Genomic DNA, 13,958 nt, shown 5'->3' on the forward strand with positions numbered 1-13,958 from the left:
AGTTATTTTCTGTTTTGGTTGGTTTATCCATTTGAAGATTTCAATACCTAAACTGTATATTGAGGTAGGCATGTCAGAGGTGCCAAAGTCAAATTGCCAAAAACACAGTAGGTGTTTTATTCATTAGGAAATCTGGCACCGAAAAACACCTGTGATGCTACAGCATCTACACAAAAACCATGGAAGAACTTAAGAGTCAAACGCTGAATAGGGAGTCAAGACGTGTTACCTGTCAATAACAAACTATACTGAGCCAGAGAAGGTAAGTTGTCAATATGACTCTATTCATAAACACAGAATCCAGTGAAGACCTTGGAAATCTAAGACTCATTTCATCCATGCAATTTTATGGAATCTGTTATGAAGTGGAGGATAACTATGTACTTAATACAACAGAACTCACAGAGGAACCATGGTCCTGGAAGAGGAAATAATGCTTGACTAACCTATTTGAGTTGTCAAGCTAAGTAAGCATTTGGACAGGAGAGAACTGGAGGATATAATTTATTTGTATTTTCTAAAAGTCTCTGACAAGGTTCATATCAAAACTACTTGAATGTTGAGTCACCACGGGATTTAGGAAGATGTTTTGACATGCATAAGGAGCCAGCTTAGAGTCAGGAAACAAAAAATAGGGCCAAATAAGTATTTCTCGGGTAGAGAAGTTCAAATGCTAGAATCTTCCAAGGAGTGGAGTGCTATAACTGCTCTAGAAAAAGCAGTGCCCATAGAATTCTCTAGACTTGGGGCACCTGGGTGGCTCAGTTGGTTGGGCGCCCAACTCTTGATTTCAGCTCAGGTCATGATCTCAGGGTCCTGGGATGGAGCCCCACATCAGGCTCTGTACTCAGCAGGGAGTCTGCTTGAGGATTCTCCCCCTCTGCTCAGTCCTCTCTCTCTTTCTCTAAAATAAATAATTGAATCTTTAAAAAAAAGAATTCTCTAGACTTATATAGAACATCAGAGTGATTTCTACCTTTGAATCTGTCCACAAGCCTTCCCCAAAATTCTAGCACCCCAGCAAGTTCTCATAAGTAAGGAGATGAGAAAAGAAGAGGAGGGGGTGGGAAGGAGAAAGAGAAGTTTCATCTCCTCTCTGCGGATTTTTGGGCCTCTATCAAATGAGCTGCTAGGGAATTCTTGAGCATTTTATCACAAATCCTTAGAATCATTACTGGGCAATCCTAAACCCTTCTAGGAATTAAAAAACCAAATTGTGAATAATTATCATCAAAAAGTCCTGTGATGCTCTTAGTAGATAGACAAAGGAGTAATGAACCTCTTTGTGGAAAATATACTTACATTTGTACAAAATAAATTTCTGTTCATTAGGGGGTGGGGGAATCCAAATTTTCCCTTAGCTGACATGCTGCATTATGATGGTAAAGACTCAGAAAAATAATCTGAGTTTCTGCACAGTTCAACCTGAAGATAGTTTGGCAAGACGCTAGTTTAAAAAGCCAACATATTCATGAAGAGAGAAAGTATATACATAAAGTAGTCTCTGATATTTAACAAAGTCATAAGATAGCTGAACCTAGACTATGTCATGGGACTTAGGTGCCACAGCTAAGGAAAGACACATAGAGATAAAAAGAATCCAGTGAAAGGCAAGCACAAACCCAGGTAAGCAATCTGGATAAATCCACAGAGACGTGAGGCTTCCAGGCTGAGAAGATGAAGTCAGGAAGAATGTGATAGGCCAGCAAAGTGTACTAAGTTTTGGAGGGTGTCAACTGAGACTAGAATGATGTAAATAGAGTAGTAAAAAGAAAAGAACATTATAGAGTTGGTATTAAACATAAAATCCGTATTGCCCTATAATATGGTGCTAGAAAATTATAAAATACTGCAATGACCAAGATGAAGCTAAACCTAGGAATACCAGACAAGGTATAAATATATTTGGAAGTACTTTTAAAAGTCTTTTACCCCTACAGATTCTAGAATCATAAATTTAGCTGAATCTTCATTTTTCTGCAAAGAATCTTTACTGCTCAAATTTGATCCCATATACAGATTACTAACTCATATAGACCATGGCCTTAACCAAAGATGGAATTCCTAAAGTGTGTGAAGTTCATTTTAATTGTTATATGGTCTTCTTCTTCTTCTTCTTCTTCTTCTTCTTCTTCTTCTTCTTTTAAAGATTTTATTTATTTATTTGACAGAGAGAGAGAGACAGCCAGCGAGAGAGGGAACACAAGCAGGGGGAGTGGGAGAGGAAGAAGCAGGCTCCCAGCAGAGCAGGGAGCTCGATGCGGGGCTTGATCCCAGGACCCCGGGATCAGGCCCTGAGCCGAAGGCAGACGCTTAAGGACTGAGCCACCCAGGTGCCCCTATAGGAAACACTGATTGCACTCTACAGAAGTCTGAAGTATGGAAAATGTCACGCCTCCATCAAGTCAATTTCACTCTCTTCTTATCAAAAAGAAAACTTGATACTAAATTTTAGGTGAAGATTTTCTCATCATCTTTTATGATATTTTATGAAATCTTTTTCTGTTGTTTCAGAAACTGGTGATGAAGACAACTAGAACTAAATTTCTACAAACTTCAAACAAGATTGTTTTAGAAGTGAAATAAATGCAGTAATACTTGCTGATTAACAACCTTGTTCGATTAATATCTGATTACTAAAATTTTTGGCTTTCCACAATCTAAACCAAATTACTTACTAATATATTTAATGCCGTATCTAAATTCCTTTTAGTTCTAAAGTCTATGATTCTTTTAATAGTCACATGAAATTCAGTATCATTTGCAGAGGTCTAACAGAATAAAAACTAATATAATACTTTACATTAAAAAATAATAATCTATCATACTATTAACCAAAGAAATAAATCACACACAATAAGGGTCAATTACAAAATTAAATTGGACTTGGCTAAATATCAACATATTCTGGAAATGCAGAAAATGAAGAAACTATAAGTGCATTAAAAATAACTGGTTTTTCCAGTGGGTTAAGATCTACATTCGACATTTCCCCTTTGCTTTTTAAATATTTAGTGGTTTCAAGATAGTTTGGAAGGCTAGCATTAGAAATTTCTATTATCAAATCATTAACCTCCAGAATAAAATGTGGCTTTCTATGCCAATATTCCTCTTCCGTAGCCAGATTTTTCTAGAGAAAAAACTCCATGATAATGCTTATTAAAAAAGAACCTTTTATTCACTGTTCTTTGTAAAGTCTTAGTAGAAACTTAAACATACACTTTTCAAAAATGATATATGTCCTATATGGCTATGTAATTTCAAGCTTAGTGCAATGCAAGGGCTTTAAAATCCCTCTGTGAAGTATATTTTATGTGTATCCTCAGTTGTTATGGTTTGCTTTAATTTATGTAATTATGTATGAGGTCAATATGGAAAACTAGCCCTCACTCATTACTGGCAAACATTCCTGAACAATGTGCGTGCCTCCAGGAATCAAACTAACAGGCTCACAGAACACAGCAAGGTCAAATGAAAGCAACCAATTGTTCAGCCACTAAACGGTTGTGATTGTTTCCTATATTACAATTGTACTATGGAGATGGCTTAACAGGCAATAAATTACAACCAAAATGCTCTCAGATGACAAGCAACAGCAAAAGAAGTGACTAGAGTTCATGCTAATTGTCACATATCAGGCCACAAACACAAATCTCATTCTGTTAGGTCAATATAAAAATCCTTGAGACACAGTGCATAGAAGGGATTTCTATTTGAAATTTAGTCAACTAAAATCCTTTGGGACAAAAATATTTGAAGATGTAAATTTTAAAGTCCCATAAAAGTTCTCAAAGATTAAAATGTAAATTTGCAATGTTAGTGTCTCTGTGGCCTACCATTAGTTTTCATCTTATAAGGAAATCAACCTAAACCAGGCTTGCATTTCATCACCTCCACTAAAAAAAAAAAAAAAAAAAATCTTTGAAAGATAAAGAGTTTCATATATATATATATGTATATATATATAATGTTTCATGATATTCATTGAAAACTCTATTCTCAGATCTTTATTCTGGAATGAACTTACGGAGCTTGTCTTTGGCTTCTTGAACATGAGATTCATTTACACAGATCATCAGAAGAAAACAAGAAGCAATTTAGTCCAATGTCTTAAGAATCCCCTCTATAGAATCCCTAAGTAACTATAAAGCCTCTGCTTGGTTACTTACAGAGATGGAGAATTTCCCACCTCGATGGGAGCCCATTCTATTTTCAGTTAGGTCAAGTCGTTAAGAAGATCTTCCATAAGGAATTCCACATGACATATTAGAGAGTGTGTCTATGTACAAATACTGACCAGTTGTCTTTACTGTAACAATCAACATATCATGGATTACCTGGCAGCCAAAATTGACCTACCCATACTTTCCACTGTATGGAGCTACCTTGGTCTGTTGGAGTTCTAAGAAATAAGTCTAATAATAAGTCTAATTCATATGTGAAGATTCCTTCACATATTTTAAGACAAACTAACAGGGGCCCTGCCCTCTTATCTTTCTTTCTTATCTTCTATGATATAAACTCAATCACTTCACCCTTTGTATTACAAAAGAATTACCATATTCTCCCCTGGACATACATCCAAAATGTGCTTTCTTTAAAATAAAAGGATCTCTATGGCAAATGGTGTTGGAGTCAGTCCCAAAATTGTTTTATGGTTTACAGTTAATAAAGGCATAATGATAAATGAAGCAATCTTCAGATTGAAGACACTTATAATCTAGATAGCAGATCCTCTCAAGAAAAGCAATAACGAAAATAATTGTGTTTTGACTGTCTTATTTTCTATTATATCCTTGACTAAAGACAAGAATGCAGGACAAAGGCTTAGAGAAGTGATGGTCTAGATAACCTGCAAATTAAAGAAACACCTAACATTTAGCTCTTGCTTTTATAAGACGCCATTTCAGTTAGCTTGCTCCCCTTCCACAATGAGTTGCCAAGGTGTGTTTAAATTAAAATCTTAAGTTAAAATCAAGGTGTGTTTTAATTAAATTAAAAGCAAGACCATAAGAACACATATTCCTCTATAACTCTTCCTTACATTCTCAACTTAAAAACCACTAGAGTACCTTCTCAAATTTTACTCCCTATAATTATTTTCAAAGTTCTGCCACAACTGAGCTTTTTCAACTGACTACACACATCTTACATACTTCTCAATAGCTTTGGTAAAACTATACCCTGGTAAGAAAGGATAGAACAGCGATTTTTATTTTAAAAGCCACTTTGTTTAAAAAAAGAAAATCATGTAACTATGGAGTCCACCTGAAAACTGTATTGCTGGGTCTATGACCCTAGTATGTACTTTAGAAAGATAACTGTGATGTTCCTTTTTTCACTGAAGAGACTTGAAAAGATAGAGCCTTATAATTCAAAGCATAAAATTGTTTCCAAACTTCTGGGAGAATAAAAAAACATAATCATCTAGTATAGAAGGAAATTTGTATTAGGTAAAGAAAATCTCATTGGGGACATTTATTTAAGTGCCTGTAGTACAAATAAGAGCTAAGAAATTTTGTCAGCTTAATCCATACCACACATTGTGTTAAATGTTTTAGGTGTTCTCTTGCTTGAGAAAGGAAGTAAGTAAGCAGTCCCTCTCATCTCATTTTGCAGATGAGGTAACTGAGGCTTGGTGAGGTTAATTGCCCTGCTCAAAATCACACAGCACAAGGTAGCCTGAGATATGGATTTGTGCAACATGACTCCAGAGGCCCCACTCTTAAGAATGTTCTATATCTCGGGGCGCCTGGGTGGCACAGTGGTTAAGCGCCTGCCTTCGGCTCAGGGCGTGATCCTGGTGTTCCGGGATCGAGCCCCACATCGGGCTCCTCCGCTATGAGCCTGCTTCTTCCTCTCCCACTCCCCCTGCTTGTGTTCCCTCTCTCGCTGGCTGTCTCTATCTCTGTTGAATAAATAAATAAAATCTTTAAAAAAAAAAAAAGAATGTTCTATATCTCTCCCCTGGACCAAGCACATGCAAGGTACTGGGGCTGAGACAAATACACAGAAATAAAAATGATCTCTATCCTGTAGTCACTAAGGAGATAGAGTCAAAGTCAAGACAGTGCAATGTGAACAGAAAAATTCAAAATTTCAGAGAACTGAAACAGGAGTTATCCACTCTGTTTTCTGTGCTTCGACGCATGTGATCTCATTCAATCCTCACACACTATGAAGTAGTCAGAGCAAGTATCTTACTGTCTACGTTTTATAGATTTAGAACCTGAGGCCCAATGTGTATGATTTAAAATAGATCATGCAGCTAGTAGATGGAGGTGCTAGGATTTACCCTGAAAGCTTCTAAGTCCAAGTATAATAATAGGTAAGGTCAGCAACCTATGATTAAGTCATGATCACAAAAAATCCTGAATTGTATCTCTGTGATGTTTCTTCAGAGAAATTAGGATGACAAAGGGCAGGGCAGCTAATGTGCTAATTTGAAATGGCAGGGAGATCAACACACAGTGTAGCTCAATTGAAAATTTAGACTTCAAAGCTTCCCCAGCAACTTCACAGTGGAACGCAGCCAGATGTCCAGGTGTAGAATGAGCTAGTTCCCCACAGGGATCTCTTCCTGTTATCCTGGCTCCTGTTACTCCACCCTTTGGGAAAATAGTTGGAGTATGAACCAGGTTTTTAGGTTCCAACTCTCGCAGGGGCTGGCCTTTTGGAAGAATCTGGCCTTTTCTGGTCTGGGGCCAGGCTTAGCACAGAGATTGGGAAAAAAAAAAAAAAAAAACTATTTCAGAAAAGATCTGGGGCAGAGAGTGCTGTAGATGGAAGGGGAGAAATCAAAATGATTTAGAAATGAAAGTCTGGGGCACCCAGGTGGCTCACTCGGTTAAGTGTCTGACTCTTGGTTTCAGCTCAGGTCATGATCTCAGGGTCATGATCTCAGGGTTGTGAAAACTGAAATGGAGGCCTTCATGGGGCTGCTTGCTCAGTGAGGAGTCTTCTTGTCCCTCTCCCTGCCACTGCTTGCACACGCTCGCACGTGTTCTCTCTCATTCTCTCTCTCAAATAAATAAATAAATAAAATCTTACCCCCCCCAAAAAAAACAAAAAACCCCAGAAAGAACTGAAAGCCCCAAATTTCACCAAGATGTGGAGGCAGATGGGGAATTTCATTTATCTTGAACTGCTTGGAACTGGTTGACTAGTTTGGGATGACAGTAGTCTGCATTTGAAAGATTTTATTTATTTATTTGAGAGAGAAAGAGAGAGTGCTGTGGGGAGGGGCAGAGGGAGAGGAAAAGGGAAAGAATCCCAAGCAGACTCTGCACCCAGTGTGGAGCCTGATGGGGGGCTTGATCCCACGACGCTGAGACGCTCAACCGACTGAGCCACCCAGGCACCTCTACAGTCTGCATTTTAAAATCAACAAAGTTAAAAAATGATGGAGTAAAAGAAGCACCAAGGATATTCAGTGTGTAAAATAAAATATTCCATTGAGGGTGGATGTTTATGTTCATATTCTCTTTGCTTTTAGGAAACAATCCCTAAAGCGTGTCCGATATGTAAACAGAATACCTGGTTGCCTGTATGATTCTACTACAAGAGCTGACAAAAAGCCCACCTGGCTAAAAACAGCTGATCTACAAGTTTGTCAACATTACATTGAATTCTCAGATGTCTTCTGAAAATGTGTTTTTCCTAACTGTACAAAAATGTGAATTCTGGAGGTTTGTCAGAAGGGGCAGACAGGAGGAAAAACTCATTTCTGCACACACTTCACATACATTATTTCATTTGAGTCTCACAATAGGAGTTTGGCAATGAGATTACAGCCTCCCTTCTACAGATCAAAAAATTGGACTGTTAAGGGGTTAAGCAATTCAGTCAAGGCCATCCTGGCAGTAAATAATGAGCCCAGGCCTGGAACACAAATCTGTTTGACTCCAGGCATGCATGTTTTACTAACCCTATAATATCTAACAAATATATTAGCTGGGAAGAGTTTCCCTGATTAACATACTGGCATCTATCTTTACAGGGAAGATAATGAAGCTAGTCGAGGAAGGGGTGAGTGGAGTGTAAAGCAGTGATAAGCATGTGTGCATTCCACCGCAGAGGCAAACGTGCTCTCACTGTATGCAGTGAATTGGGGTTTCAAATTTTGCTCTCTTGGCTCAACTATCTTCCCTGTATCTATACTTTCTGGGTTCTGCTTGCTTTGCTTGCCATGTGCCTGATCCCACTTACATCAGTGCTTCACATCCCTTCTGGTTGTTCTGGCAAGACATGTTTCAGTTTTCTGCAGCAGTTGCCAAAACAAGCATTTCAACATCTGGAAATCATCCTCCATCACTTTCACCGGTAAGATACATTTGCCTTAAAAGGTAGTTCCCATATAGACCCCCTGAGATTCCACATTACCTTTGAGTAACAGCTCTCCAATATTCCCTGGTTATACTGGAACCCACTGACTGCAAACTCTGGCACTTTCTATCATGTTAGTAATGACATATTTTATGAATCAGTGTTACAACACCCTGAAGTTAAAATAGTTTAAAAGGAAAAAATTAAAACAAATGATCAAGCAAACAAAAAAGCACATGCACACACACACACACACACACACACACACACAAATTCTCTGGATTCCTTAAAAGAGACAACCATACCAGAAACTCTATTTTTTAATCTGTAAGATATGACCATTGAAAGTCAATACCACTAATAAAACTGCAAAAGAACAATGAAATGAATATATGCAACAACAACAAACATACACTATCAACATGAAGTTCTAGTTCAAGATTTATCAGTAGAAGGACTTAAAGTTTACTAAAGACGAGCCTCATTTGTTAGGTAAGCCACAACTCATGACGGCTACTTTTACTTCCTCCGATGCGGGTTGTGTTTTCGCTGGGCTGAATCAGTTCCACAAAATGACCAGGCACCTACTGCTTTGCATTTTGCTCCTTCTACATGCAATGCCCCTTCCGCAGCCTTTCACAGGCCCCATTCCTTCTGATTCAGATCTTCACGCAAACCAAATCCGCCTTACAGAAAATAGTGCCACTCTCCACAACAGCACTGTCCGAGAGAACTTTCCGTGATGATGGAAATGTTCTACTATCTAAACTACCCCATTCAATAGTTACTAGCCACACTGCAGCACTTAGATTTTAATTAATTTAAATTTAATTTAATGTAAATAGCTACAAGTGGATATTAGTGGATATTATACTGGACCACACAGCTCCAGAACCTTACTTGGTTTTAATTCCTTTATGCCAATCATTATCAAAAATTATCTATTTTAAAAAAATATTTTGTTTCTAGATTGTCTTATCCTGCTGTATGAATTTTCAATTGCTGCTGTAACAAACGGTCACAGACTTAGTGGCTTAAAGACAACCCCAATTTTTTATCTTACAGCTCTGGAGCTCAGAAGTCCCAGATGAGTCTCACTGGCTAAAATCAAGGGGCTGGCTTTCCTCCCATCTGCTTTAGTGGGGAACTCATTGCATTGCCTTTATCAGCTTCTAGAAGCTGCCCGTATTCCTTGGCTCATGGCTGCATCCCAGCTTCAAAGCCAGTGACATCAGGCCCATCCATCACACACTGCTGTCTCTCTGGTTCTTCTGTCCAATTCCCTCTCCCACTTTTATATTGTATTCGTTTCTTACTGCAGTTGTAACAAATTACTACAAAGTTACTGGCTTCACACAAATGTATTATTCTACAGTTCTAGACATCAGAAGTCTGGAATGGGATACAATGGGCTAAAATCAAGGAGTCGACTGGGCTTCATTCCCTCTAGACACCCTAGAAGAGAATCCATTTCCTTTGTCTTTTCCTGCTTTTAGAGGCCATTTGTACTCCTTGACGCGTGGACCCTGCCCTAATTTTCATAACCAGTGGAGTAGCATCTTCAAATCTCTCTCTCTGACTCTGACCCCTGCTTTCGTTGTCACATCTTCTTTTGCAACTGCATTTCTTCTGCCTCCTTCTGATTATGTTGGGCCCACCCAGTTAATGCAAGTTCATCTCCCTCTCTTGAAGTCAGGTGATGTGTCTCCACAATGCCGTCTATAAACTTAATTATCCCTTGTGCTGTGAGGTAACACATTCTTGGTTACAGGGATTAGAGCATGGGCATTTTGGAGGGCTGTTAATTGCCAGCCACACCCTGCAGGAGAATGCCAGTTCCATGTGCTCAGAGGCCTGCTCACTGCCACAGCCCTGGAGCCAGGGAATGTGGCTGTCACACGGCACTCAATAAATATTTGTTAAATAAACGAATTTTAAGTTTCCATTTTTAGGGAAATAATTCTTGGCTGTGGATACTGAAGATTGCAGAATTTTAAAAATAAAAGAATAAAAAACATCATAAAATTATAACTTATATTACATTTGAAAAGAAACCAACATATTGTTTCTGCTTTTCAACATATTTTTCCTTTCAGAAGGACTTGCCAAGACTTGGAAGTTTCAAATATGCTCAGTTTTGTGATATATATTGATGGCTATGCCCCCATATATTAATTTTAAAAGAGTCTGGTTATCCTGATTTGTTGGAGAGATTGCCACAATGAGACATATGCATTAAATGAGCAGAATGTTATCATACGCTGATGCATTAATAGAAAAAAATTAATGTTATTTTTGCATACCCCAAAACATGTATTGATGTGTTTCAACTATATTTTTGTGCCAAGTATTTGAATCTGTTATCTAGGAATAAATTCCATTAAACTGACAGTGTAAAATCACATTATCATCTGTAACTTCCAAAACATCTAGTACAAAATCCAGTATTAATTTACACAAGGGAATATAATAAGCGTATGCTCTATTAAGTTACTGTAATAATTTGCAATAAAATAGTGAAAATATGATTGAGGATTAGTTGCCATGGTAGCTAAAAAATAACATCTGGTAACAAAATGGAAAATTCGGCGTAGGCAACTGTTAATATGACTATGTAATGGCTCTGACTACCTTCCAATTTTTCACCCACCTCCCCAATGGACAGCACTCAGCACTCAGGCTATAATGAAGCAAGCAGTTAAATATTCTGTACTGTTTAATGAAAATTATATGTAAATATATGGAGATCTCTCTCCCATATATATAAATATGTACGTATATATTTATATATATATAAAGATATAAATACAAATAATGCTAATACTTTTAGATCACATTAAAAGTTGTCCCAAATTGCTAACTTTTAAAAAAATTTGTTTCTTCTGTGTTTACTAAAGCATATACGAATAAAAACAAATCTAAAGTTTAACCCAAGACAAAAGCAAAAAAATGGAACAGTGGTAGAGAAGAATTGAAGACATTCATTAACAGAGCATGTTAAAGACATTTAAATAAAAAGGTTCAAAAAGAACAGAAATATCATTTCCTCATTCATCTCGAACAATAATCACACAGTGATCTGTTACCTTCTTATGCTAGAGGAAGTGATATTTGCACCACTTTGCCAACGTGACTGGACAGAACAGACAGCAAAGAACCCCAACCCAGACTACTGTCTACTTCAAAGTGTATCTCACACATGCCAGTAACAGGAAGTTTGGAATGTAATGTGCTTTGGATGACAAAAATAAAATGTGGGCAATTCTTCGGTGAATTAAATGTTTTTGTGGTATTCTGGTTTGAAATAAAACTTTGCCAAGAGTTAGGTCAAAATGCCCTATTCTCCCTGGTATGTCCTGGTTTGAAGAAACAACTTGCCATTTTTACAATCAATGAAACGGTTGAAATAATAAACTATTTTTATCTGATATTAACTATAATATGTGATTATTTCTTTAAATAGGAAAAAAAGTTTTATTTGTGACAACTAAATTTTTAAAACATTCCCATTCTAGGGGCACCTGGGTGGCTCAGTCAGTTAAGTGTCTGCCTTCAGCTCAGGTCATTATCTCTGCAACCTGGGGATCAAACCCCACTTTGGGCTCCGTGCTCAGTGGGGAGTCCACTTCTCCTTTTCCCTCTGCCCCTCCCCCTGCTCATGCTTGCACTCTCTCTAATAAATTTTTTTTAATTTTAAAAATCTTTAAAAAATTTAAAAAAATAAAACATTCCCATTCTATATACTTGCTTTTCCCTCTCTTGATAGACTGAATTCAGTGAGGGCAGGGAGTGTGTCTTACACTGCGGTACTCCCATAGCCTTGCACAATAGCTGGAACACAGTGCATATGCAAACAAATACTTGCTGAATTTTAATTAGAAAGTCAAAGTCTTTAGGTCAGCATACCAGTAATTAATAGAAGGGTCTCTGAGAATCTGCACAGTAATGCCTGACAATATGTGCAATGACTGACTCCATAGTAATGACTTTATTGAGTAACTTATGGACATTTGTGTCATTTTTTATGATAACAAATATTCTAATAACACGTAGATTAAATATCACCAAACCAAGGTGGATTTTATATAATCCACTGATCACAGTCCCCTACTTTTGTAAAATACCTCATCAGCACTACAAATTATTTCCCAGCACTAAAAATATTCACATCGCAGAAACACCAACAGATTGTATCCATCATTTCATTAATAACATCCATAGAAAATAATATAGAACTAAAATTGGCTAAGTAGAACTTTACTTAAATATATGATTTAAATAACTACTAAATGAGATTAGTTCAGAAATCAATATATTTGAACATATAAGAATTCTAACCACTGGAAATTTTGCTTTGGTTCTTAACTATTTGGACAACTATTCTCTCAAAGACCTTTGAGAAAGGTCAGAAAACTCCACACTGCTGGATCCAGTACCTTTCTGCTCTCCCCCTTCCCTTGGATATCTGTCACAGAATTACCATTGATCTGAGAATCTTTTTTCTTTTTTTCTTTTCCTAAGATTTTTAAAATTTATTTATTTGATAGAGAGAGTGCTGAGAGTGAGAGAGAGAGGATAAGGGGGGGCAGGCACTGGGAGAAGCAGACTCCCCTCTGAGCAGGGAGCCCGATGTGGGGCTCAATGTGGGGCTCAATGTGGGGCTCGGTGTGGGGCTCGATGTGGGGCTCAATCCCAGGACCCTGGGATCATGACCTGAACCGAAGGCAGGTGCTTCACCGACTGATCCACTCAGGCGCCCCAATCTGATGGCTTCCACACCATATTCTCCTGCCTTCCTCTCTGAAACCTTCACTCATTTTCTAACCGCTCCAGCCAACTTTCCCCTTTCCTCAATTTACCCCAGGCTTACTCTCAAGAATTAATGTATCTTTGTTCAGTGCTTATGTATCCTATTTCTTAGCTTAATTATTTCAAGTGTTTACTTCGCAACTAATTTAGAAACTTCCTAAGGTGAGGAACCATGGCTTCTAGTTCTGAATTTACTAATAAATCTATAGATTGAGGATACCACAGCACTTGGCTTGGTACACAGAAGGCAGACAAATATTTGTTATTGTAGATTGATTCATTATCAATGGGCAGCGTTTACACAAATGTAAAACATTTCTGCGGGTGATTAAATCTTTAAGTTATTTGTAATTCCCTTCATGGAAAGATGAACAAATGTTTTAATAAAAAAATGTCACTACAGAGGAAGAAAATATTTTCTTCACAAATAAACATTTTCATTGGTGATCCTCCTACTGAAAATGTCTGGTGTACATGTCTGGTTTTTGTAGCTTTTAACTAATTTATAGACTAGCTTAAGCAGATCTGCACACATGCTGTTACCTATCTATCAGTTCTCTTTACAAAATTTACAGCTAGCTGTATCTCTCATACTGGGACTCTGTAAGTAAGAAGACCATTTCTTATTTTTCTTTTTACTTCCAGTGCCTGACCTGAAGCTTAGAATCCAGGGATTGAGGAACCACACAATAATATTTGTCCAGTGACTTTTTCATTAATTTTATAATCAGCTGAGTGTAGAAATCCAGGACAGAAAACCTAATAATTAGAGGTGTCACACTGAGTGCTAAACCTGCATAATTTTTTCTTTCCAAAGTCATTTT

The 13,958-nt window shown here is 37.5% G+C and overlaps 1 protein-coding gene across 2 annotated transcripts in view; it reads right to left on the reverse strand.

The window, feature by feature from the left end:
- Positions 1 to 13,958, reverse strand: part of COL5A2 (collagen type V alpha 2 chain) — a 136,823-nt gene that overhangs the window by 106,175 nt on the left and 16,690 nt on the right. The window lies entirely within an intron of this gene.

The sequence above is a fragment of the Ursus arctos genome, unplaced genomic scaffold (assembly GCF_023065955.2).
Source record: "Ursus arctos isolate Adak ecotype North America unplaced genomic scaffold, UrsArc2.0 scaffold_1, whole genome shotgun sequence".
NCBI classification, from domain to species: Eukaryota; Metazoa; Chordata; class Mammalia; order Carnivora; family Ursidae; genus Ursus; species Ursus arctos.